A 22,939-nucleotide genomic window follows, 5' to 3' on the forward strand; every position below is an offset into this window, starting at 1 on the left:
TTAGATTCCTTTCAAGAGTCTTTTGCCAATGCTCTAAACTTTGTTTTAAGACTTAAAGTTCAAGTTGAGTGAAGAGTAAAGAGTAAAGATTGAAGTTCATTTATTCAAAGAATTATATGGGGACTATGTATTCCCAAAAAGTTTAAAATGTTTTCACATTTAAATAAGAACGGAAACCTTGATTTCCAAAGAGCCTTTGAGCTAGTTTACTTTGATTTTCAAGATAGGCTTTGAGCTAAGTTTTTGAGCAATTATCTCAAATCACAGAAAGAAGTATGTTTTTAAACATAAGAGTATTTTGGGAGTAGTATTGACCATCGATATGGGGGAGAGTTCAGAAAACTCACAACCCGTATAAACCATGTAGTCATCATGGGTAGAAAATGGTCATACTTTTTAGATTATCCTTTAGTTCTTTTTAGCATAGACTGGTGGATCCACTTAGTAGTTCAGGTTCTATACCCTCGGCAAGGTATAGGACGGCCCTGGCAGCGTGAGGAAAAATGATGTATCACCACAATAGCTCTTACGTGATGGTTGTCGATTAGAGAAACTCCCACATAAGTAATTCTATTCCTATGTACACCGTTTATTGTAGGTTTACATACATTTCAGAGTAATATGTATCTTTGCATACACACAAAGTTTACATCATATTTTAAACAACTTTTCTTTATATTGCACTTGATTTAAACTGCTTTATATTGAAATGAGTTCAGTTATGTTGAGTTGAGTTGAGCCAGGTAAGTTCTTCAGTTCCTTTCAAGCTTATGTCTTGTTTTAGAATTCCCCTTGCATACTCGTACATTCAATGTAGTGATGCCATTTGGCCTGCATCTATTATGATGCAGACACATGTAATCAGGATCATCGTTGTTGACATCCAATTTTGGCCCTCCACAATATGATTTGATCAACAAGCTTCTTAAATTTCAAACGATTTGAAATAATTGACTTTATAAAATTCAAAATGTTTTTTCAGGGTATTTTAAAGCTATTTCGTCACTTTTATAAATTTTAAATAATATATATGTTTCTATATAATTATGTATTTAATTATTAACTTTTATGAATATCCGAAAATCCTCCTAAAAAGATTTTAGTTTTGCTTAAATATTTGGTTAATTAGTTTAGTTAATTAATAGTTTATATTTTTTGAGTTAATTATTTTATAGTTAAGTTAATTATTTTATGTCGTTAACATTAAAAAGCTTGTTAATTAATTGATATTAATTCGTCTTATTTAAGTTTTAGCTGAATTCACTAATTAAACTCAATTTGGGTAATTTCTCAATTCATATTACAAATCTACCCCACTCTTTACCTCATTTTTTCAATCAACCCATATATTGGGCCTTTTTATCCCTTTCCAGCAGCCCAACATTTTCACACTAAATGACCTAGCCCAATTCTCAACTCAAATAGTGACCCACCATACAATTCCTACATATTCAACAATCGACCCAATTCTTCCATACAATATACACAACAATACGTGAGTGATTACACCTTCACGCGTCTTCTTCTTCCATCAACTAGTACACCTAAATCACAACGCTCCCACACATTTTTTTTTCTAGAAAGAATACACAAAACTCCCCTACGCGCCCCCATCCCACTTCTTTCTTTCTTCTTCTTCTTCAGTGAAAGCAACTCGAACCCAACCTTAAATCCTCGATTCAATGCCTCAATTTCCCCTATTCTCCTTCGACTCATATGGCTAAGCGTGCTTGGCACGAGCTTGAGAACACCTAGAGGATTCTAGGACGTTACCAAGGTTTTTGTCCCCTCAATTGTGATTTTGTTCAAAAAATGGTATGAATTCGTACACTAACCAGTTATCAATCTTATCTGCTAAGGAATTTTGGACTTTTGCATTATTCCCACATAGTTTTTCCCCTCAAATTTGACCCAGAAGCTGCCCTATAAATACCCTTCTTTTGCCACTGTTCAGGGACCATTTTTGTGAGCTGAAGAATTGAGAGCACCCCCGTAAAGGTTTTGGGAGCTCTTAGTTCGTAGTTTAAGATTTTATCTGCTTTCGACTGTCCCAGTCACATTTTGGTGGTAAAGTTCATTGCCTCCAAAACTCGAGTTCCAGTCGCTGCCCAGAACCAGGTAACCTTCGTGTCATCTTATTATTTTTGCCTAATTATATTTATGTTATGTAGAATTTTGTTTGTTCATGAGTTGCTTTAGTTTAGGAATTGTGTTCCTTGTCTTAGGATAATCTTCTTGATTTGTGTGTCTCGAGTAGCCTATTTTAGATTTGCTTTGATTTTAGCTCAACCTCTGGAAAATTGTTATTTTAAGGCATTTTGATCTAGGTATTATTTGTTTCTTACTTGATTATACAGACAAATCTTTTAATTATCGAATGTGGTGAGTTTATGTTCTTCACTGTTTAGATGATTGCATTTAGACATTGAATTCATATGCAGGCAATGTGAATGTACTATAGTTGTTTTATTTAGTTGAGTTCATATGAAGTATGTGTGTCTAGTTGCTTTAATCTATCATTAAGTAATTTCGCAATCCATGTGTGTGGCTGTTGATTTCTTTCTAATCGCCTTCCTTATTAGACATGTATAACTCGAAATGCAATTCATGTATCCTTATATATCAAGAATGTGATATGAAAATATCTTATTTAGTTACATTGATTTTAGAGTTTCTATCTTCGGTATTGGAAAAGTCCGTATGTGTTGTTGAAATGTCATCTCTGCCTGCCTATTTTGTAAAACCTATTAGTGTACTTTTGCCTGCTTAGATTCCTCATTATGTAGAGCCTTTGTCTGTCTTTGTTTAGATTTTGGATTATATAATAATTTAAAGTTTAGTCTTGTTCGAGTATGTTTTTGCAGATTGTAGCCCTACGGTAGTATACAACTTGATTTGCTGGTTTGATTCCTCTAAATTAGAGTTTAAGTTTGATTAAGGATAAATTCTCTTGTTTTAGTGAAAAGCACCAGTTTTAGTTATTTTGTCTACTTCTCTGCCTTCGTAATGATCTGTAGTTGGATCCCTTTTAGTATATTGGATTGGCTACATTTAACTATAACAATTACATGTTTTCTTAATCCTTTTGTTTAATGGTTTGTATTTCTAGTTTAGGATCAAATTTTGTCCTGTTGAAGTCATTTAAGTTGTTGATTAATGTTCAAGTTCCACATATTGCAAGAGCCCCTGCAACTTTCATCTTAGAGCATATTTTATACCATAGAAAGATTTTTCTTTTTTATTTTATATTTTTTTTTGTTACTGCTTTCCAGATCTTCTCAAAATCATTTATTTCATTGTTTGTCTTTAGAAGTATTTCTCCTCTGTTAAGGTTTGAGTTCTCTGGTTTATTCCTAAAGGTTTAAGCGTTTCTCATGTAGCGTATAACAACTGAATTTCATCTCTTTGTGTGCCAATATGTCATTCAAGGTTTCTGTCTAACTGCTTGGATTATTTCAGCTTGTTTAAGTTGTTGTTTGATGGTGAAATATTGTTTATTTTGTTGTGTTATCATTAGACTAATATTTATCCTTACCTTTTCTTCCTTTTTCATGAACAGTCTTTTCGAATGAGTCCAACTGACTCCCTCTCTTGCATTTTCTTCTTCTTTAAGTCGACCTCATCAAAGTCGTGAAAGGGAAGTTAATATCATCGGGTTAAACTTCAAATCACTGGCAGCAGCTCAATAGCAGTTACAACACTCCCAAAAGCTGAAAATTGCAAATTTTGGACTTAAAAGAGTCTCAATTAACCGAAGTAGTAGCAGCAGTTCCCAAAGGGGCAAAAATTGAGATTTCTTGGACTTTAACAAGTCCAATTTATACCGTAACACCAACAGTAACTAAGCAAGAAGCGAAAATTGGGTTAAAACCCGAAGTTGACAAAGTAGCAGATCGGCAATTCAGTCCCAAAAGGGACTTAGTATGGGTAAAAAATGTCTTGTCTATATTTTCTTACTATTGTCATTGATGCCAACTTTTGTTAATCTTTATTAATTTAGATGAATCCTTGGGGAGATTTTTTTTTTAATTTCAAGTTTTCAAATTTTATGAAACTAATTTTAAGTTAGTTAATTTAAGCTTATAGAATGACTGAAGAACCTTTCATGTTCTTTCATAGTTATTGAAAATATTTAAATCCATGTTTATGAGTTTGAACTAACTATTTAGTTCAAATTTTTGAATAGGATAAAATTGTTAAGGTTCTTAAAATAAATTAGTTATCTTTTAATTTAACTTAGAACTTTGTATGAATGACTTGAGGATTTTTTATATCCTTTCATAGTTATTAAAAAAGGTTCTTTACTCCATGTTTATGAGTTTGAATTAATTGTACGATTCAAAACTTGACTATGGATAAACGTTTTAAGTTAGGTTTATTCTTGAGAATTTTAGAAGTATCAAGAGATTTTTATCTATGTTTTCAACAAGATTTTTAGATAATTTAAGTTCTCTTTTAGAAATTAGCCAAGCTTTTTAATCTGCCGGTCAACCGTGTGTTAGCGGATTCTCTAAGATGTCTAAACCCTTTCTTAGAGAATTGATTGAACCCTTACCCGACTCTGGTTTAATTTAAAATATTTTCTTTCAAAAAACCCTTTTAAATGATTTTTCTTAATTTTTCCTAAAAATTAAGTGGCGATTTCCAAATTATAAATTTTTCCAAACCTTAACAAAATTGCCAAAGTTGCGAAATGACTTCGAAACCTTAGTTTTTGAAATCAGGTCGTAACAGAATGACGACTTCACTGGGGATTCATCTAGGTTCTAGCCAAAAGGATTTTATTGTTTGGCTAACTATTATTGTATTATTTGTTACCTTACGCAATTATGTGTTTAAATTTTGAATATTCATTGTCATTGCAATCATGGCAATTTCTAATGTATGTATAGTATATTAAGAATGGTTTTTGCATAATCGCAGCCGGACTTTTTATACTCAACCCTTTTCTGAAATGATCGGTAATTTATTGGTACGTCATGCGTCCAATGGTTGTTGTGAGTTCCAACCTAAGTTGTCCGCTTGGGTTCCCGGTCTTTCAAAAGCCACTCTTAGTCAACTAGCGTAGAGCGAAACCAAAACCCTCTTTTAGGTGCATTAACCTAAGATGACCCAATACCCAAGGTGTATTGGGCCCATTAGAAGACTGTGTCTAATTGATATACGGTCAATATAAGACGATCATCCAACTATTTGTTAAATTTGAAAGATATGTATGTCGATTTGTGGGTATATTGCCCCTTGGGATTGGGTTTTTATTTTTATAGGTAGTTTCTTTGTTGAAATCAAAAGAAGATCATCCTCATCCGGAAGAAATTCAAAAGCATCAAGAAGTTCGGGAATGAAGATTTCATATGGAAGCTTAGTTTAGTTTACCATTGTACCTCTGCGTGAGACTGATATTTATTTCCCTCTCCTCTATTATGTATCCCCATTTGTTTTATTCATAAGGTTTGTATAAATATTTTGGGGCAATAGAACGTTTTACAAACGATATACACATCCTTCAAACGTTAGGCTTACCTTTGGCTCAAAAGGTCACATGTATGTTAGGAGGCGTTATATATTGTTTGTGTGTTAAATGTTACAAATTTTGTTTCGTTTGTGCTTGCTTGACTTATGTGTTCTATACATATGTTTTGCTTTAAACGTAATTGGTCCATTATTCCATTCCAAAGGCTTAGAACGTCATTTAACATATAAACTCAATTTTCAAGCCTTCTAAAATACTCTTTGACTCCATTATCAAAATACGTTCAAAATCACTCAAGTTCTAGGTTCAATAGAGCTTAAAAAAATTATTAGGTTATCATTCAAATTCGCATTGACCTCGTTGTTTCTTGAAAATTATTTTCCACACCTACCTAGCCGGCGTTACTAAATATTCCGTCAGTTTCAAGTCTTAAGTCCTTATTTCTCGAAAGGGCTTTTCAATTGAACCTTCCAAACGGTATATTTGAATCTTTACTTAAATTATATAGTTTGCTTTGTTCAAATTCCTTTCTTTCGTTAAAATTTTAGTTTACATAATGATCAAAGTTTTCCCATTTGCTCACCCTTTTAGAGTCTTTTGTTCTTCGAATTTTGGACTAATTTGTTTTAAGCAAAACACATGTTATTTGTTTTATATGTTACTTTGGTTTATTATTATGATTAATGGACTAACTCTCTTATTTTTAAGTTGGTTTTAGAAGGAGAGACTGATTTGTGTTGGTAATCAAACTTGCTCACTTCACCAAAGTACCCGCTGGCAGAACATCCATATTTTACACGATCTAAGGTCAAGGAAATTTCTACAGACTCTTCGTTTCTTACTTGGACTACTAAGAGGACTCGGTCAAAAATGGATTCCACTATCAACACGGTTGCTTCGTCTGAAATGATCCCCACTTCATCTGTCGCGGCCAATCCTAGTGCCTCGGTAGCAATAGAATCACCCATGAAAGTCATTGCTCACCTAGAGCAACAAATTGGTGAACTAAATCTCCTGGTAACTCAATACTAAGTTGCTTCTCAGAACTTACTACCCGATGCTCGCCAAAAAGGGGCCATGCCACCTTCGTTTCCGACTTCAAGTGAGCTCAATCAAGGAGATCATTTTACCACCTTTTCAACTCAGGATACTTCTGTTCTGTACACATTTGCACCTCTAAAAGCTCCAATGGTAACATATCATGCTCCGCCAATGTACACTTATGTCACTGCTCCACCTGTTACCAAGGCTCAGGAGTTTCACCGCCAAGATGTCAATCACTATGTTGAAATTGAAAATGATGCAAAATCAATTGATGCTGAAATGATGAGTAGGAAGATGAAAAGCTTAGAAGATGCTATGAGGTCTTCATGGGTTCGATAGTAGACAGAGTGTGAGAGATGAAGAGTTGTGCACATTCCCCGAAGTTGAGCTTCCACCCGGTTACAAGATTCCAAAGTTTGAGAAGTTTAGTGGATCAGGAAATCCTTTCTTTCACTTGAAAATTTACTGTGAAAAATTGATTGGTGTTGGAAACAACGAAGGGATAAGAATCAAGCTGTTCAATCAAAGTCTGACTGGAAAAGCCTTGGAGTGGTATTCAAATCAAGATGTGACTAAATGGCGTACTTGGGATGATCTAGCAAATGATTTTGTGGATCACTACAAGTTTCATGTTGAAATCGCTCCTGACAAAATCTCTATTACCAAGTTAAAACCAAAGTCGACTGAATGTTTTTGAGAATATGCCATTCGTTAGAGAGAAGAAGATGCTAGGGTGCATCCACCTATGGAGGAATCAGAAATGATCACCTACTTTATTCAAGCTCAAGACTCAGAATACTATGAGCGAATGGTGACAATGGGTGGAAAATCATTTGTTGAAGTTATCAAGGCTGGAGAAATGATTGAAGACGGTCTCAAGACTGGCCGAATAGCGAGTTACACCTCATCTCAATTTGCTAACAGGGCCTATCAAACTAGTTCCTTTGGAAAGAAAAAGGAGAAAGAGGTTATGATGTTAACGACTCGAGGAGCTACCTCATATAACCGTCAACCACCTCCAAGCTATCCTGATTCACGATACTATGTTTGCAACAATCAAGCAACATTTCGTTCTCCACAACCAATGCAAAATTATCAAAACAATGCACCCCGTCTCAATTTTGAGAAAAATCCTCCTCGAGTCTTCACTCCATTGTGTGAGACACGAACTCAACTTTTTGAGAGATTGAAAGAGGAAGGGATACTCCATCTAGTGGAAGCCAAGACTGTGAATACTTAAGCCGAGTGGTATAACCCAAACAAGCGGTGTGCTTATTATTCAGGAGTTATTGGACATGATACCGAGAAATGTATCACTCTCAAACACAAAATTCAAGATCTAATTGACAACGAGGTGGTAAAACTTGCTCAAGCTCCACCGAATGTGAACACCAATCCACTACCCAAGCACAAGTAGTCATTGGCGTAACCAGTTGCTAAGAAAGAGCAAGTTTTTCTGAAAGTCACACTTTTGTCGTCTTTTAGTCCTGCATTTGGAGTTTGTTGTTTTATTTTCATGTAATCGCATTTTTTTTCGCTTTGTTTCCTTTGTAATCATTTGTTGGGATTTTATTTATAAGCATCTTTCATCTGTAATGACCTACGTCTGACCTGAATTCTCAAGAATGAGATACGTAGGCGGCCTATGTCAGCTTCGGTCACCCTTTTATCCCTTTTGAACATTTCCTTGTACATGAACTACGTTCGGCCTGAATTCTCAAGAATGAGATACGTAGGCGGCCTATGTCGGCCTCGTCGTTTCCTTAGTCAAATTTTTTTTCTCTCGTTAATCCTCAAAAGTGGAACTACGTTCGACCTGATTCCTGCTCGGTGGGATACGTAGTTGCCACACCGGCTCGGTCATATTCCCCGTAAGTTTTCCATGTCCCTTTATAATGAAAATTAGGGCAGAATTTTGAGAGGATTTCAAAATTCGTCAGAAGAGGAATGTTTTCAACAAGTTAGAATCAAGGATCACTTCAGAGTTGCAACTGGGGCAGAGGAAACTCAAAAATTCAACTAAAAACTACAGAAAGTTCAAAGTTATATTATGTTTTAAACTGGGGCAGAATTTTTGATGGAGGTCTTCAAAAATTCCACCAAGCGACATTTCAAAACCAGATAAGCTTGTAATCCAGAAGGCAAAGGAGCATCAGGATGGCAAGGCAAAGCCAACATGAATCAGTCTCTCAAAACTAAGAAATTTTCTTTGGATGCAGGAACTACAAAGTTGCAAGGCATCATTAGACCTACAATGGTCTCGTCATAATTCAGATGATTTCTACTCTTACTCATCTTCTAAATTTTTTCCTTTCACTTTATTGTGGCTTACACATTCTCAATTCTACAGATGGAATAGCTTGGCACAATGGCAAAGACCATAAGACATTATCCAGACCAACATAAGCTGAACAACTTTATTTGAAAACTTTCTTTTACTTTGCCCAGACATTCACCAGACAAAGGACACACGATAGTCCTTATCCACAGATGTTATTATGAAGGACTCTTGACATCAAGGATCCAATCCAAAAAGCTTACTCTTATCCCTTAATTTACGTTGACAAATCTAGTCCTCCATTGTTGAAAATCTCTGTCCTTTCTATGGAAAATCTTATGTTCTTCAAGAATTTTTTTGAAGTTTTAGGTTCGAACTACGTCAGACCTGATTTCTTGTTCCAGCAAGATACGTAGGCAATCCTATATAAGGATTCGGTCTTCTAACTGTTTCAAACTATAGACCTTAGAGGAAACTGGGGCATATTTTTGAATCAATCATTCTTCATTTTTTATAAATTATTTCAGCTAAGTACCCTTGGACTAGAAACAAGGGCAACTGTTTGAAATAGTTCAAAGTTCTCAAAATCTCCGTTCAACTTCAAGTTTCAAAGATATCCTTTTATCAAACCAGTACAAGAGATGCCAGATTTAAAGTAGGGATACATCTCATGTGAGATCCCCAATCGGTCATTAGCGCCTTTTTTCAACGTTATAAGTTCTCAAAGCGTTCTTCCGGAATCCCCCATTCCCTATGGCCACTTGATCGTCATGACGCATTTAAAAGTCTTGGCATTTATCAATCTTCCTGTTCTTAAATAACAAATTTTCTATAAGTGCAGGGACGACAAAGTTTTAATGACAACCAGAGATGTTACCGGCTTCACAGACTACCAGGAGCTAATCAAATTACTATGTTATAACCTTGCTCCCTATGTTTGAGATTTGTTCTTTATCATTAATTTATTATATTGGAGTGTCCCTTCCTTCAACGTGACACATTAAATTACTATTGGAGAGTCACTTCCTTCAACGTGACACGTTAAATTTTATTGGAGCGTCACTTCCTTCAAAGTGACATGTTATATTATTGGAGCATCACTTCCTTCAAGTGACACGTTAAATTATTACTATTGGAGAGTCACTTCCTTCAACGTGACACATTAAATTATTATTGGAGCGTCACTTCCTTCAGCGTGACACGTTAAATTATTATTCGGGAGCGTCACTTCCTTCAACGTGACAGGTTAAATTATTATTGGAGCGTCACTTCCTTCAATGTGACACGTTTAATTATTATTGGAGCGTCACTTCATTCAACGTGACATGTTAAATTATTATTGGAGTGTCACTTCCTTTAACGTGACATGTTTAATTATTATTGGAGTGTCACTTCCTTCAACGTGGCATGTTAAATTATTATTGGAGCGTCACTTCCTTCAACGTGACACGTTTAATTATTATTGGAGCATCACTTCCTTCAACATGACATGTTAAATTATTATTGGAGCGTCACTTCCTTCAACGTGACACGTTTAATTATTATTGGAGCATCACTTCCTTCAACATGACATGTTAAATTATTATTGGAGCGTCACTTCCTTCAACGTGACACGCTATATTATTGGGGCGTCACTTCCTTCAATGTGACACGTTAAACTTTTATTGGAGCATCACCTCCTTTAACCTGAAACGTTAAATTTTTATTGGAGCGTCACTTCCCTCAAAGTGATGCGTTTTTATTATATTTTGACATTACCTCCCTTAAATACAACGTTATATCATATTGGGAAGTCACCTCCCTAAAAAGTGACACGTTGGAAGTCACATCCCTAAAAAGTGACACGTTATGTTATATTATTGAATCATCGCCTCGTCCAAATTGACACATAACTTCGGATCACCACTTCTCTCAAGAGTAATATACTTGAAATTGGATCGTCATCTTCTTCAGTATGACATATTAATCCAGGTTTACACAAGTTATATTTGTATTTATGTTACATTTGCTACTGACAATCTTCTCCAGATTCTACAACACATAAAGTGGACTACGTCAAAATAGGACGCAATACAATGTGGAATATTTCTTAGCAGCGAACTGGGACATAGTCCAAAGAGGAATATCAAACTCTTAGGACGCGAGTTAAGGACTGACTTCCACCACAATCAAACCACATGCCTATCCCAAGGTATGTGGGTATTTTCTTGGGTTTAACAGTTTCAGTTTCGCCTTCGGTGAAATTCTCAACTCTCACCGGAGGCAAAGCTTCAATCTGAGTGACAATACACCTAGAGCTTTGGAAGTTATGTCCATGTAAGTTCTTACCTATGAGTGTGAAGGGCCCCACATTCATAGTTGAGATGTTTGCAAGCCTCCTTTCCACGCTTAATTAATTTGTCACTCATCCTGAAGCTAAAGGTTATTTCCGCATAAGAGATTTCCTTTTCAACCGATTGAGTCGTACTACAAGCAGTCTAATTCCCTAAGTTTAGGGATATGTAGGAGGAATTAGTTGAAAACTCGACTGTACTCCAATAATTTTGTCATCACTCCGTTCTTGAGCTTTTCGGTCTCTCCATACTTCGATATCGAAAGAGCTTTTGCATTCTTCCAAAATTGTGCAAGCATCTTTCGAAGTGGCCTGAGTTCTCATGTAACCTAAGATATGTAGGAAACCCAATACCAATGTCTGGTCATAATTCCTCAAAATCCTTACCATTCACCATTCCAAAGAGATAAATTAGTGGTCGGACAAAATTGGATTCGTCAATTTCATTTGCCTCAGATCTCTTTCATCCATCTTAGTCAAACGAGGGGCAATTGTTGACATCCAATTTTGGCCCTCCACAATATGATTGGATCAACAAGCTTCTTAAATTTCGAACGATTTGAAATAATTAACTTATAAAATTCAAAATGTTTTTCAAGGTATTTTAAAGCTATTTCGTCACTTTTATAAATTTTAAATAATATATATGTTTCTATATAATTATGTATTTAATTATTCACTTTTATGAATATCCGAAAATCCTCCTAAAAAGATTTTAGTTTTGCTTAAATATTTGGTTAATTAGTTTAGTTAATTAATAGTTTATATTTTTTTGAGTTAATTAGTTTATAGTTAAGTTAATTATTTTATGTCATTAAGATTAAAAATCTTGTTAATTAATTGATATTAATTCGTCTTATTTAAGTTTTAGCCGAATTCACTAATTAAACTCAATTTGGGTAATTTCTCAATTCATATTACAAATCTACCCCACTCTTTACCTCATTTTTTCAATCAAACCATATATTGGGCCTTTTTATCCTTTTCCAGCAGCCCAACATTTTTACACTAAATGACCCAGCCCAATTCTCAACTCAAATAGTGACCCACCATACAATTCCTACAGATTCAACAACCGAACCAATTCTTCCATACAATATACGCGACAATACGTGCGTGATTACACCTTCACACGTCTTCTTCTTCCATCAACCAGTACACCCAAATCACAATGCGCCCACACACTTTTTTTTCCAAAAAGAACACACAGAACTCCCCTACGCGCCCCCATCCCATTTCTTTCTTTCTAATACGTGCGTGATTACACCTTCACGCGTCTTCTTCTTCCATCAACCAGTACACACAAATCACAATGCGCCCACACATTTTTTTTCTCCAGAAAGAACACACAGAACTCCCCTACGCGCCCCCTATCCCACTTTTCTCCCACTTCTTCTCCCACTTCCTCTCTCTCTTCCTCCTCCTCCTCCTCTTCTTCTTTCTCTTCTTCTTCTTCTTCTTCTTCTTCTTCTTCCTCTTCTTCTTCCTCTTCTTCTCTCTCTTCTTCTCCCACTTCCTCTCCCTCTTTCTCTCCCTCTCCGTCTCCCACTTCCTCTACCCCTCCCCCTCCTCCTCCTCCTCCTCTTCCTCCTCCTCCTCCTCCTCCTCCTCCTTCTTCTTCTTCTTCTTCAGCGAAGGCAACTCGAAACCAACCTTAAATCCTCGACTCACTGCCTCAATTTCCCCTTTTCTCCTTCGACTCGTACGGCTAAGTGTGCATGGCACGAGCTCGAGGACACCCGGAGGATTCCAGGACGTTACGAAGGTTTTTGTCCCGTCAATTGAGATTTCATTCAAAAAATGTTACGAATTCGTACACTAACCAGTTGGCAATCTTATCTGCTAAGGAATTTTGGACTTTTGCATTATTCCCACATCGTTTTCCCCCTCAAATTCGACCCAGAAGCTGCCCTATAAATACCCTTCTTTTGCCACTATTCAGGGACGGTTTTTGAGAGCTGAATAATGGAGAGCACCCCCTTAATGGTTTTGGGAGCTCTTAGTTCATAGTTTAAGATTTTATCTTCTTTCGACTATCCCAGTCACATTTTGGTGGTAAAGTTCATTGCCTCCAAAGCTCGAGTTCCAGTTGCTGCCCAGAACCACGTAACCTTCGTGTCATCTTATTATTTTCACCTAATTATATTTCTATTATGTAGAATTTTGTTTGGTCATGAGTTGCTTTAGCTTAGGAATTGTGTTCCTTGTTTTAGGATAATCTTTTTAATTTGTGTGTTTTGAGTAGCCTGTTTTAGATTCGCTTTGATTTTAGCTCAACCTCTGGAAAATTGTTCTTTTAAGGCATTTCGATCTAGCTATTATTTGTTTCTTACTTGATTTTACAGACAAATCTTTTAATTATCGAATGTGGTGAGTTTATGTTCTTCACTGTTTAGATGATTGCATTTAGACATTGAATTCATATGCAAGCAATGTGAATATACTATAGTTGGTTCATTTAGTTGAGCTCATATGAAATATGATTTTCTAGTTGCTTTAATCTATCATTAAGTAATTTCGCAATCCATGTGTGTGGCTGTTGATTTCTTTCTGATCGCCTTCCTTATTAGACATGTATAACTCGAAATGCAATTCATGTATCCTTATATATCAAGAATGTGATATGAAAATATCTTGTTTAGTTACATCGATTTTAGAATTTCTATCGTTGGTATTGCGAAAGTCCATATGTGTTGTTGAAATGTCATCTCTGCCTGCCTATTTTGTAAAACCTATTAGTGTAGTTTTTCGTGCTTAGATTCCGCATTATGTAGTGCCTTTGTCTGCCTATGTTTAGATTTTGGATTATATAATAATTTAGAGTTTAGTCTTGTTAGAGTATGTTTTGGCAGATTGTAGTCCTACGGTAGTGTACAACTTGATTTTCTGGTTTGATTCCTCTAAATTAGAGTTTGAGTTTGAGTTTGATTAAGGATAAAATTTTCTTGTTTTAGTGAAAAACACCAGTTTTAGTTATTTTGTCTACTTCTCTGCCTTCATAATGATTTGTAGGTGGAGCCCTTTTAGTATATTGGATTGGCTGCATTTAACTATAGCAATTGCATGTTTTCTTCATCCTTTTGTTTAATGGTTTGTAATTCTAGTTTAGGATCAAATTTTGTCCTGTTGAAGTCATTTAAATTGTTGATTAATGTTCAAGTTTCACATATTGCAAGAACCCCGGTAACTTTCATCTTAGAGAATATTTTATAACTTAGAAAGATTTTTCTTTTTTATTTTTTATTTTTTTTGCTACTGCTGTCCAGATCTGCTCAAAATCATTTATTTCATTGTTTGGCTTTAGAAATCTTTCTCCTCTGTTAAGGTTTGATTTCTCTGGTTTATTCCTAAAGGTTTAAGCATTTCTCATGTAGCGTATAACAACTGAATTTCATCTCTTTGTGCGCCAATATGTCATTCAAGGTTTCTGTCTAACTGCTTGGATTATTTCAGCTTGTTTAAGTTGTTGTTTGTTGGTGAAATGTTGTTTATTTTATTGTGTTATCATTAGACTAATATTTATCCTTACATTTTCTTCCTTTTTCATGAACACTCTTTCCGAATGAGTCCAACGGACTACCTCTCTTGCATTTTCTTCTTCTTCGAGTCGACCTCATCAAAGTCGTGAAAGGGAAGTTAATATCATTGGGTTAAACTTCAAATCACTGGCAGCAACTCAATGGCAGTTACAACACTCCCGAATGCTGAAAATTGGAAAATTTGGACTTAAAAGAGTCCCATTTAACCAAAGCAGTAGCAATGGTCCCCAAAGGGGCTAAAATTGAGATTTCTTGGACTTTAACAAGTCCAATTTATACCGTAACACCAACAGTAACTAAGCAGAAGCGGATTAAAACCCGAAGTTGACAAAGTAGTAGATCGGCAATTCAGTCCCAAAGGGACTTAATATGGGTCAAAAATGTCTTGTCTATATTTTCTTATTATTGTCATTGATGCCAACTTCTGTTAATCTTTATTAATTAAGATGAATCCTTGGGGAGATTTTTTTTTAAGTTCAAGTTTTCAAATTTTTCGAAACTCATTTTGAAGTTAGTTCATTTAAGCTTATAGAGTGACTTAAGAACCTTTCTTGTTCTTTCATAGTTGTTAAAATGCTTTAAATCCATGTTTATGAGTTTGAACTAACTATTTAGTTCAAATTTTTGAATAGGATAAAATTGTTAAGGTTCTTAAAATAAATTAGTTATCTTTTAATTTAACTTAGGACTTTGTATGAATGACTTGATGATATTTTTTATATCCTTTCATAGTTATTAAACAAGGTTCTTTACTCCATGTTTTTGAGTTTGAATTAATTGTACAATTCAAAACTTGACGATGGATAAAAGTTTCAACCTATGTTTATTCTTGATATTTTTAGAAGTATCAAGAGATTTTTATTTAAGTTTTCAACAAGATTTTTAGATAATTTAAGTTCTCTTTCAGAAATTATCCAAGCTTTTTAATGCGCCGGTCAATCGTGTGTTAGCGGATTCTCTAAGATGCCTAAACCCTTTCTTAGAGAATTGATTGAACCCTTTCCCAACTTTGGTTTTATTTGAAATATTTTGTTTCAAAAACCCTTTTTAAATGGTTTTTCGTAATTTTTCCTAAATATTAAGTGGCGATTTCCAAATTATAAATTTTTCCAAACCTTAACAAAATTGCCAAAGTTGCGAAATGGCTTCGAAACCTTAGTTTTCGAAATCAGGTCATAACAATCATCCAGCGCCTTGTTGATCCAGTTGAGCATTCAAAGTCAGTTGGTGAGCCTCCTTGCTTTCCGGAGGGCTCCTTTGTTATCATTTGCTTCTTAGTATTACATTTGTTAGGATGATCGGGGGTCTTGTTCCAAGATCCATCTCAGTTGTTTTAGAGGCTTCATAGATAGTGAGATGTTAGTTATTTAGTCTTTTCATTGTCATTATCTTATGTTGAGACTTGAGTTCGCCTTAATGGCCAGTTAAATATTCCTTTATAACATTCCAGTTTATTACATAGATTTATCTTTGTTTAGTTAAGCCTTCCGCTGAGTAAGTAAGCCAGGCCAAGGGTTCGCTTGGGGCCATCAATAGTTCTCGAGTGCTAGTCCCGCCTAGGGTGTAGGCTCGGGGCGTGACACAGAGTCTTTTGATGCATTGATCACAAGTACAATTCTTGTCTGTGACCAGATGGCTAATGTGTTGTTTGATCCGGGTTCTACTTATTCTTATGTGTCCATTTAGTTTGCCTTGGGATTTGATATGATTTTTGATGTACTTGATCCCCCCATCTATGTTTCTACCTTTGTTGGAGTGCCTGCCATAGTCACCCATGTCTATCGTGCTTGTCCTATCTTGTTTATGGGTTTTCAGACTTGGGTTGATTTAGTTATTTTGGATATGACTGACTTCGATATAATCTTAGGCATGACTTGGTTGTCCCCCTATTATACTGTGTTAAATTGTAACACTAAGTGTGTGACTCTAGAGATTCTGGGTAGGAAAAAGTTAGAATGGGAAGGGCTGTACAAGGCTAAGCCAGCTAAGGTCATATCTTTCATTCGAGCTAGGAAACTGGTGAGGTAAGGTTGTTTGGCTTATTTGGCTCATATTCGAGATGTTGAGGTTGAGTCTCCCTCTATTGAATCCATTCCTATGGTGTCAGAATTTAGAGAAGTGTTTCCTATAGATTTGCCTGGTATGCCTCCGGATAGAGATATATATTTCTGCATTGACTTAGAACCTGATACTAGTCCCATCTCTATTCTTCCTTATCGCATGGCTCTGGTGGAATTAAGAGAGCTTAAAACTCAAATTCAGGAACTTCTTGATAAAGGTTTCATCTGTCCTAGTGCTTTACCGTGGGGTGCTCCTATTTTGTTTGTTAAGAAAAAGGATGGTAGTATGAGGATTTCCATAGACTATTGACAATTAAATAGGGTCATCATTCGAAATAAGTAGCCATTGTCTCAGATAGATGATCTTTTTGACCACTTACAGGGTGCATCCATTTTCTCTAAGATTGATCTAAGGTCTAGCTATCATCAGTTAAAGATTAGGCCTGAGGATGACATTTAGGACCCGTTATGGGCACTATGAGTTTCTAGTTATGTTGTTTGGGTTGACAAATGCGCCTGCAGGTTTCATGAATTTGATGAATGGTGTTTTCAAACCATTTTTTGATTCGTTTGTTATAGTATTCATTGATGACATTTTGGTTTATTCAAAAATTGAGGAAGAGCATGTCGACCATCTTCGTATTGTTTTGGGTGTTCTCCGGAAACAAAAATTGTATGCTAAATTTTCGAAGTGTGAATTTTGGTTGATTTTAGTGGCCTTTTTGTGACACGTAGTTTCAAAGTAAGGGGTAATGGTAGATCCCCAAAGGATTGAAGCGGTTAAGAATTGGGTCCGACCTAGCTCTGTGACAGAAGTTAGGAGTTTTGTGGGGCTCACTAGTTACTATCGTCAGTTTGTGAAAATTTTTGCTTCTATTGCCACACACCTGACAAGGTTGACCAAAAAGGAGGTGCCTTTTGAAATGGACTGAAAATGTAAGGAGACCTTTCTAGGGCTCAAGAATCTCTTGACCACAACACCTATTCTTGCACTACCGGTGGAAGGTAAAGATTTTATTGTTTATTGTGATGCTTCCCCTTCGGGTTTGGGTGATGTGTTAATGCATGATAAGAATGTTATAGCTTATTCATCGCGGCAGTTGAAGGTGCATGAGAGAAATTACCCAACACATGATTTAGAGTTGGCAGCGGTAGTGTTTGCTCTTAAGATCTGGCGGCATTACCTCTATGGTGTCAAGTGTGAGGTGTTTACTAGTCATCATAGTCTACAACATGTATTCACTCTAAAGGATCTGAATTTGAGACAACGAAGGTGGATGGAGTTACTTAAGGATTATGATATGACCATCCAATATCATCCGGGTAAGGTTTATGTAGTGGCATACACACTAAGACGGAAGACGGTGAGTATGGGTAGTTTAGCTTGCTTTAGTGTATCCAAGCGACCTTTGGCTAAGAAAATTCAAACCTTGGAATCTAAGTTCATGCAGTTGGGAATCTCAGAGAAAGGTGGGGTATTAGTTAGCATTGAGGTGAGGGTCACATTCATTGAGGAGATCAAGGCCAAACAGTTTGAGGATGAGAATTTGAATGAGCTCAGAAAGAAGGTAGTGTCTGGCAAGGCACAAGATGCGACTTTAGATGCGGAGGGTGTGCTCATTTTTAAAGGAAGGATTTGTGTTCCTAGAGTGGGCGACTTGATTCAAAATTTATTAACAGAATCCCATGGTTCACGGTATTCCATTCATACGAGTGTGACCAAGATGTATCGAGATTTGAGGCGACTTTATTGGTGGCCTGAAATGAAGAAAGATATAACGGAATTTGTGGCTAAGTGTCAAAATTGCCAACAAGTAAAATATGAGCATCAAAGGCTGGCAGGTTTGCTTCAGAGAATGCCAATTCCGAAATGGAAGTAGAAAAGGATAGGTATGGATTTTGTGGTTAGTCTCCCCATGACCATGGGGAAATTTGATTCTATTTGGGTAGTGGTTGACCGATTGACTAAGTCAATGCACTTCATTCCAGTCATAGTAGACTATAATGCGCAGCAATTTGCTAAAGTGTATGTAAAAGAGATAGTAAGGCTACACGGGGTGACCCTTTCTATCATCTCAGACCGTGGTACGCAGTTCACATCCAAGTTTTGTGGAAAATTGCATGACGAGTTGAGTACTCAACTCAGCTTTAGCACAACCTTCTACCTGCAGACAAACATGCAGTCAGAGAGAACTATTCAAGTATTAGAGGACATGTTGAGGGCATGTGTGATTGACTTTGGAGGACATTGGGATAAGTTCTTACCTTTGTGTGAGTTCTCATATAATAACAGTTACCACTCCAGCATTGATATGGCAACATTTGAGGCACTTTATGGGATGGGATGTAGATCACCCATAGGATGGTTTGAGGCTAGATATGTGAAACCTTTATGGGTTGACTTAGTGAAGGATGCTCAGGATAAAGTAAGACAACATTTGAGGCACTTTATGGGATGGGATGTAGATCACCCATAGGATGGTTTGAGGCTAGATATGTGAAACCTTTATGGGTTGACTTAGTGAAGGATGCTCAGGATAAAGTAAGAAGCATCCAAGCTAAGCTCCTAGCAGCCCAAAGTCGATAGAAAAAGTATGCAGACCATAAGGTAAGAGACATAGCATTTCAGACTGGGGAAAAAGTTCTTCTTAAGGTGTCACCCATGAAAGGGGTGATGAGATTCGGCTGGAAAAGAAATCATAGTCCTCGATACATTGGACCATTTGAAATTCTTGACTGTGTAGAACCAGTAGCGTATTGATTGGCTTTACCTCCTAACCTATCGGGAGTTCATTCGGTACTTCATGTGTCCATGTTGAAGAAATATCATGGTGATGGGGATTACATCATAAAGTGGGACTCAGTATTACTAGATAGAAACCTTCAGTATGGGGATGAACCGATTGCAATTCTTGATCGTGATGTCCGAAAGTTGAGGACCAAATAGATTAATTCTGTGAAGGTTTAATGGAAGCATCGTCCAGTTGAGGAAGCTACTTGGGAAATCGAGAAGGACATGTGAGAAAAGTATCCCCAGTTGTTCAACGATTCAGGTACTACTCCAATCTTACTTTAACCGTTTTTCTAGTTTGTCACTCGGGGATGAGTGATGGGTAAATTGGTATCTATTGTAACGACCTGCTCCCGGCGTTTCAGAAAAGCCAACGGGGAAAATTTTGGGCTAGAAAAACTTTTTGGTAGTAACTTGAAATTTCCTAGCCTAATCCATATTTGGAAGAAATTGGAGTCATGTGAGTCTAGGGAAATGTGGTAATGAATGATAGATTTAATAATGAATTTGATTACATGAGTAGATAGCTAAGACATTAAGGAACCCGTACGACTTTACAAAATCAAATTTGGGTGAGTGAAACTCCCGAAACTGATCTTAGCATTAAAGGGTAGTATTTAAACATCATGGGTTGAAGGTGTGTTGTGAAATAGGGGTTTGAAACTCAATTTCCCATGTTCTGTCTCAACCCAAGCCGCCAGGACGGGGTCACTGTAGCGGGTTGGGTTCTGCTACGACGGGCTAGTCACGACTTAAGTCGGAATTAAACCCCAAAAACATTATTTTTCTGCAAGTTTCGTTCTTGAGATTTAAGAGACGACCCCAGGTAATTTCTTTACAGTTTTCCACAACTTTTGGTGCTAAAGGTAAGGATTTTACTCCCTTAATCCATTTTTCGATCCGTAGATCTTAGATTCTTGGTTAATTATTATTGGGGGAGGGTTTTTGGACTGAATTGGATGGTGGGAAAAAGACCTAGTTGCACCTTAGGGTCATGTGTTTGGTCTTGGGTTAATGGGTTTGTTATAATTCGAATAATTAGACCTTTGATTGTTGATCCTTGCGTATATTAATTGTTTGTAGACCTAGAACAAACGGAAGGAATTTGGAAAGGGAAGATTAAAGTGCCTTAAAGGTATTTAAGCTTGGTTTTTAGGTAGGTGATTGTTTAATTTCATGTTTGTGTGATGTATGTTAGTATTTGCTTCATTGTAATGCATGTATATATGCGAATGTTGCACTATTGATCACACTAATGCAAATGAGTATGTATGAATGATTGTAAGCCATGAATCAACACTTGATTGTATGATTATGAGAATGTACATTGTGATTGTGATTGTGGCATGTTGAATGGATCGGGTGTCACGTTCCGACACATTAATTGGGATTGGTTGTCACGTATTGACATACATATTGGAACATGTGTCAAGTTCTGACACACTAACTTGGATCGGGTGTCATGATCCGACACACTAACCGTTTGTGTATGGGTTCCATGAGAAGACCATTGACTTGTCATATATGCGTATAATTGAGAATATGGAATGGTACATTGCTCCTGAAATGATAACTGATATTGTATATGTTCGGTATATGCGTGTTTACTATGTTGTGACTGCTTATATATATGTTTCACTTACTAGAATAGCCGTGTGATCCTACCAGTACATTGTGGTTGTATACTGATACTGCATTTGCTCTTTCTTTGATGAGTACAGGGCATCTTGAGGCAGCTACTGACAGACCTCATTTAGAAGATGAGTGAGGAAGATCAAATTGAAAGGTGAGCCAGTTCTTTCAGGCTGTCATGGGTCCTCTTTGTTTTAGTCCACTCTTTTTGGACTCAGACTTTCTAGTTAGACTTACTCGTATGTTTAGGTGGGTTGTACACATTATCCTTAGACTTGTTGAACTTTAGATGTTTTGGTACATTGACTTTCATATTCTAGGAGTACTTTCCGCAATAATTTAGTAACGATTTGTAAGACTTTCGGAGTTTATGGGAACTCCACTTTATTTATGCATTTAAACCTACTTCTGTATCTTTAAATTTTTAGTTTTGGGGTTATATAGTTAAAGGTAATGGTTCTCCCATCGGAGGGTTAGTGTAGGTGTCAATCACGACGGTCTAAATCGTGACACCATTTTTCATAATTTGACTCTTAAAAGCACTTTTTTTAAAAATGATTAGTCAAACACAATTTTCTTATCAAAAGCATTTTTCAAATGAATTAGCCAAGCACAAATAGATTTTTTTCTAAAGCATTTGTTTAAAAAGTCATTTTTAAAAAGTGTTTCTAGAAATAAGCAGTTTTTAGAAGAAACCCAAATAGGCTCTAACAACATAATATCATTTTGTATTCTATTAGCAATTAATTACTTAGATTTACTAGCTTTATTTCAACATATCATAAGCTTATTTGTATTTTATGACAAGTATTATTTTATGACCAGTGATTTCAAGATACAGATTTACTAGCCTTATTTGAACTAGTACCATAAATTCATTTCTATCTTTTATAAAGTAATTTAAAAATTACAGATTTATAAAGATTATACTAATTAATATCATAATTTCATATCTTCCTTTAGCCCCTATATAAGAGTCTTAAATGGCATTGACAATTCATACATCCATAGCATACAAAAGTTCAATAGTGACAAAAACATGAAGAGTTTCACTCTGCTTTTTCTTTTCTCTATGACAATATTTTTCACTTTGTTTGACCATTCACTAGGTATAATTTTTTATTCAATGCATATGAACTTATTTTATCTATAAGTATGTGTTCAGATATATGTTTTTAGCCCCTATATAAGAGTCTTAAATGGCATTGACAATTCATACATCCATAGCATACAAAAGTTCAATAGTGACAAAAACATGAAGAGTTTCACTCTGCTTTTTCTTTTCTCTATGACAATATTTTTCACTTTGTTTGACCATTCACTAGGTATAATTTTTTATTCAATGCATATGAACTTATTTTATCTATAAGTATGTGTTCAGATATATGTTTTTATTATTCATTTTTTTAATCATGTCGATTTATGTGAAATCTTCTCATTATTTTGTATCAAGTGATGATACTAAATTTTGCCCAGGAACTTTTACGACTAATGATGTATGTGCTAATATTAGTTGTGGAAATCTATCTCTATTTCACTGGCCAACAAGGTTGATGCCTCATGATTGTGTTTGTACTGCAGCAGGAAGCGATCAAAGTCTTTGTACCTGTCAAATTCGTTGTTAAAAAAGATTATGTAATAAAAATGGTTATTATTGATGTTAATTGAGTAATCATAAATGTCCATTTAATGATTGAAAATAAATAAAAACAAATAGAAATCAAAAGTTGCACAATATTTTTTATAAGTGGAAAAACTTTACTTTAAAATTTGAGAGATCAAAATAGCAA

At 35.8% G+C, this 22,939-nt stretch overlaps 1 long non-coding RNA gene across 1 annotated transcript; it reads left to right on the top strand.

Moving 5' to 3' along the window:
• Positions 1-1,501: 1,501 nt before the first annotated feature.
• Positions 1,502-4,015, top strand: LOC107063360 (uncharacterized). The gene is made up of 2 exons (XR_001475256.1): positions 1,502-2,118; positions 3,560-4,015. It is a non-coding gene; the product is annotated as an uncharacterized lncRNA (long non-coding RNA).
• The last annotated feature ends 18,924 nt before the right edge of the window (positions 4,016-22,939 follow it).

This window comes from Solanum tuberosum, unplaced genomic scaffold (genome assembly GCF_000226075.1).
Source record: "Solanum tuberosum cultivar DM 1-3 516 R44 unplaced genomic scaffold, SolTub_3.0 scf00337, whole genome shotgun sequence".
Lineage (NCBI taxonomy): Eukaryota > Viridiplantae > Streptophyta > Magnoliopsida > Solanales > Solanaceae > Solanum > Solanum tuberosum.